The sequence below is a fragment of the Aegilops tauschii genome, chromosome 6, assembly GCF_002575655.3.
Source record: "Aegilops tauschii subsp. strangulata cultivar AL8/78 chromosome 6, Aet v6.0, whole genome shotgun sequence".
NCBI classification, from domain to species: Eukaryota; Viridiplantae; Streptophyta; class Magnoliopsida; order Poales; family Poaceae; genus Aegilops; species Aegilops tauschii.
Genome location: NC_053040.3, coordinates 82,814,829 through 82,820,095, shown reverse-complemented (window position 1 = coordinate 82,820,095; position 5,267 = coordinate 82,814,829). Strand labels below are relative to the sequence as shown.

General features: G+C 46.5%; 1 long non-coding RNA gene across 1 annotated transcript; it reads right to left on the bottom strand.

Moving 5' to 3' along the window:
* Positions 1-1,733: 1,733 nt before the first annotated feature.
* Positions 1,734-4,504, bottom strand: LOC141025538 (uncharacterized). Its single transcript, XR_012187237.1, has 2 exons — positions 2,750-4,504; positions 1,734-2,247 (listed from the first exon to the last, which is right to left on the bottom strand). It is a non-coding gene; the product is annotated as an uncharacterized lncRNA (long non-coding RNA).
* Positions 4,505-5,267: the final 763 nt, after the last annotated feature.

Sequence of the window (5,267 nt, the reverse complement as noted above, 5' to 3'; positions counted from 1 at the left end):
TTCTCTTTCTCTTGCGATTAAACAGCCAGCCATACTTTTCATGCATGCCATGTCGGCAAGCACCTTCTTCTTCCATTTAGTTCGTCTTCCACAGTTGCGTCTTTTCTGTTTCAGTTAATTTATAGTGATCTTTGGACCTCACATATCCCAAGTAATTCCAGCTATCTTTAATATGTGTCTACACTCCTCACATTTTTCTAATGTTCCGTCTACGCTCCCCACATTTTTCTCTTATGTGTCTACACAATTCGGATGGTCCATTCATGCTTTGCAGACTGGCAACGGAATGGAGTTCTACAACCTTATCATCCACACTCTTCTTGCATCCCATGGCACCATCTTCCGACTCACTGTCCTTACACCTCACCGAAAACGACCATGCCGAACGTGTGCTCCGCACCATTAATGACCGCGTCCGCACTCTCCTGTTTCATGCTCATGTTCCACCTTGCTTTTGGCCTGATGCACTTGCCACGGCAACTCTTCTCATTAACATTTGACTTTGCCATGTTTTATGGAACTATACACCATATCATCTTCTCCTCAGGTCACCACCATCTTACGATTATCTCCTGATCTTCGGTTGTTTGTGTTACCCTAGCATCACCGCCATCACTCCACATAAGCTCGCGCCGCGATCCTTGCCTTGCATTTTTCTTGATTACCCACAAAACACGAAGGGCTATCGCTCCTACAATCCGGTGTCTCACCGAGTAGGATGTGCGTGCGTTCGCGTTCATAGAGGTGAATGTATGTGTGTGTGTATGAGCGTTTGCGTTCGTACTATGTCAAAAAAAAAATACCGTCAATGCATGACAGCTTTTGGCAACTCCACTCATTGAACCTTGCATGCTTCTTTTTTTACTTATAAATTAAATCTATTATATCATTTAATCCAAAAGTCCTGTTTGAAAGGGCCATTTTTAAAATGTTTGTAAAACTTCAGCAAGTTTCAACTATTAAAATTTAATATAATAAATAATAAATTCAACAAGTTTCAAATACTAAAACATAAAACATGAATCCACCGCCTTTACGGAATCTCCTAGAGTAGTTCCCACAATCTCCTCTACATCAACTGTAGTCATGTAAAATGAGCATAAATATAAGAATATGTAGGTCATTAACTATTATGACATGAGAAGTTAAGCAAAAAAGAAAAGAAAATCATGCACCTGTGTTGTGTTGTTTGCCAGGGTTTGCAGCTGCACCTAGCTTTGGAGGCTCCATCGTCCAACACGCAATTACAATTCTTGGTTAAGAGGAGATGGACCATGGAACTGAAGCTCCAAGGTGCAACAATGGCATCAAGCAAGAACAGCGCAGGCCGGCATATATGCATACGAACCGAATAATGGATGTCTTCGCAAGCACCAGTAACACACCAGTAGAATGTGATCAATATACTAAGATGAGTATCTGGTCACCCCTTCCAAACGAAATCAGACTGTGACCAGAGAAGAGCCATAGAAGTTGTATAGTGGAAAAGTCTTGCCAGCAACAAAACAGAATAATCACTAAAAAAATTGGCAAGCATACCAAATTGGAGAAGAGGTGGGGAGTGATATGTGTAACTATGCAGGACGTTTCCCAAGATTTATCTCTTACAAGATGCAGATAAATGAATGCATCAGTTTTCAGAGTGACTCAGAATCTGATGGCAGAACATGTAGGCAATTGTTGAACACATGCATGATCACTGTTGGCTTCCTGACTTTGAAAAGGCATCCAATAAAGCACAAATTTAAACACTAACATCTAGCTATAACAACCCAAAGCAGCGATGGATCATCAAATGCATAAAGGCAAGATGATCATCATGCTGACCAGGACATAATGTGTCAGCAACAGCATCCAGGTCTGTAAAACAATAACTGAAGAAGTAGAGTGGCAAAGCGCACCACCGCAAATCCGCAACTGTGCCAACATAAAAGACCAGTACTAGTCTTACATATTCAGCTTTGTTTACATCGTCTTCCTTAGATACGCTTAATAGCAACATACAAAAGTACACGGCGGTTAATTCCTACTCCCTCCGTAAACTAATATAAGAGCGTTTAGACCACTACTTTAGTGATCTAAACGCTCTTATATTAGTTTCCAGAGGGAGTAATTACGAACACAAAGGCACTAGTAAAATATCTAGCCAGCACATTCGCAACACCATCCTCCAATACTCCTCAAAGGCGTTAGATGAATGGCCCGAAGACCCGAATGAGAAACCACAAAAGGAAAGCGAGTTCACCCCTGCAGATATATTTAGTAAAAACTACTAATTAGCCACAAAAGTAGATCAGTATATGCAATAGAAATGTTTGCTTTCATAATCTCAAACTAAGATCATATATGCAAAACAGGATAGTAGTACAGTTTCAGGCTAAATGCAGATAAGCTCCCATAGCCATTTTATATTTTTGTTTCAGTTAGAAAGTAGTATACAGAAAAGGTGGCGGGAAGATTAGTCTTTCCTAAGATGTGAATGCCCTCAAACATTAACTGGTGTGCAGATTATGCAAATTTGTAGGGATATAGTTGCCTTTCTGCTGTGAAATGAAATTGTTTTCTCCAATTGGTAGGCAATTGTTCAACGGGGCGGAAAACAAATAAAAGCATGGTCAGCTTCACTGGTTTGACAAGTGACAGGTTTCCATAATAGCATAAAACGATAATTGTACATGAACACTTAGGAGTTAGGACAGCAAAGCACAACAAAGAACAAACATAACCAGAACAAAGTCAACAAACTTACTACTTCATACGGTCAGCTTTGATAACGATGGAGGGAAGCCAAAGTAATAGTAAACATCTTCATAATGGAAGAATTCCCTCTTCCTCCTACAGACCTTTACAAGCTCAGAAGTCTTGACATCCAGAGAAAAATAGTCTACATCCCAATCAGTCCTCAACAACCACACCAGCGAGTCTTCATCAATGTCCAGCTGATCTTCTGTAGTGGCTCCAAGGAATAAGAATCCCTCAGCCGCGCCCGAGGTGAAATAATCATACTGGCCAGGCAACTGTATAATGTTCTCCAGCTGCCATTCCTTGGGAGATTCAGAGTTATTTTGCTGAGTAGTATGATAGAGATCAAACGAGCCATTTGGGCTGTGATCACCAACAAGAGAAAACATCTCAATGGTTCCTTCTTTGCCCACTACAATGTGGGGCAGACTTCTGGTCTGACCAGACCGTCTTCTGGATGGCATACCATTTCTGGCAAGAACTTCGTCTGCCTGGCCAGGCAGACATCTGAGATGCATATGGTAGCCAGTGCGATCGTTGACTGTAGAAAATTCCATTCTTCGAATGTCCAGCACCAGTAACTTGTCCATCCAAGGTGACGCCGAGTAGAAGCATCCGCGCACGTAGTCGAAACATGACAAGCCACGGCACCCTAAATAGCACAAATTGGTTGAACCGTCTGGAAGGTCCGCGATGCAGCTATACACCATTGCCCCGTGAGGGACGAGAAGACAAACGTCACCAGGTTAGTTTGATAGTCTGCAAAGCATATTACCTTGAACGAGGTCTCATCATCGTCCTCCTCGCCAATGGGAGCTAGGATGGGCACGATTTCAACAGGGCGCTTTCCCCCGACAGCAGCCAGCTCATCCGGTATGGGCGGAAGCAGCAGGTGACGCCGTGATAGTGGATCACATACCGCGAGGTTGCTGTTCCAACAAAAGCTATCGGCCTGGAGAATGACGCGGCCATCACGGGCGTCCCGCGGTCTCCAGCGCCCCATGCTGGGTTTGGGGACGAAGGAGTAGGTGAAATCGGCAGCGTCGGCGAGGGCACGGGCGAGCGGGGCGGAGGGGTGGGGTTCCTGGGCGGGGTGGAATCCGCTCTCGTCGACGAATCCGAGGAGCGGCGGCGGATGGCGTTTGCGATAGTGGCGGAGAAAGGAGCGGCCGGTGACGATGCGGCGGAAACGGGGGCAGGCGGTGGAGGCGCGGGCGAGCGCGGCCGGGGTGGGCAGGCGGTGGAGGCGCGGGCGAGCGCGGCCGGGGTGGGCAGACGGAGGAAGATCTCCTCCAGGATCTCGTCGACGAGGTGCGGCGCCGGCGAGGACATGGCGGGCGGGGCGGCCGATCGACCGCCGCCGGGGAGGGAGGAAGGGGGTGGGTCGCTAGGGTTTGGGGCCGAGTGAGTGAGTGAGGGCGTGCGCGGCGTCCCGAGGCAGTGCGTGTGCTTTGTTTGGTGGCCAAGCGGCGAGCGCGACGTCACTAATCGCGCTTAGCGCTCTAATCCGGCGATCCCGCTTCCACCGCCGTCCGTTGTCCACCATTTGCCCCGCGGCCGCAGGCGAGCTCGACGAAGCTGACGGTGGTCGCTGCATCGAAGATCGCTAACATCTTGGTGCTTCGAATGGAGAATCCCACCATTCTTCCTCCTCCGGACCTTAAGAAGTGGATTGGTCTTGGGGTTAGGTTGGAAGAAGGGGATTAGTGTCAGTGAGCATCTTTTTAAGCAGGCTGGAATAGTTTTGGGCCCAGCATCTTGGGCCCGTTAAGAAGGCTGCTGGCCAAGGTATTCATTCTTTCTCCCTTTCTTTTTATTTTATTTGTCATTGTCAAACCATCCATTCATGTTCTATTGCTATCTGTTTTTGTTTGGCATATCATGTACATTTTGTTCCATTGGGTCAGTTCTCTTTGTTCAGGCCATCCTGTACACTTGGTGCTCAACTCTTAGATACTTGTTCCTTTTAGAAACATGTTTTGTTATCTCAAATGATAAGTGCCACACGTGTGGCATGAAGTCACACGCCCTGACGTTTTTTACACTAAAGTTGTCAACCGGAAAAAATCCCCAAAAACTGAAACCTGCCCTGCTTCATAACTAAAGTTGTCATCCTCGGATATCTAAACTTGCCATCAAAAAATGTCAGGGTGAAATTGCTTCGTGCCACACGTGGGGCACTTATCAAGGTCCTTTGTTATTATATAGTGTATGAATATTCTCTATGCCTTGGCGGCTAGGGCAAACTCTCCCCTCCAAGCTTCTTAGACGGGCCATTGGATTGGCCTCCCATCCGCCAGCCGCTCCGGTGGCTGGTGGCGGGGAGGGGAATCCTGGTGCCTCCACTCTGTTTAGTAGTTTAGGTTAGGGTTTTAAGTCCTATCAGGTGCAGCGCTGAGCAAAAGGCGACGCTTCTTCTTCTTCGAGTTTGTTCTTCGTACTACGATCCTCATTGAGTTCGCTCATCTGAATGTAGTCGATGGAGCTTCGTATATCCCTTTTGTCTCCTTGGGGGGTGAGGTTAG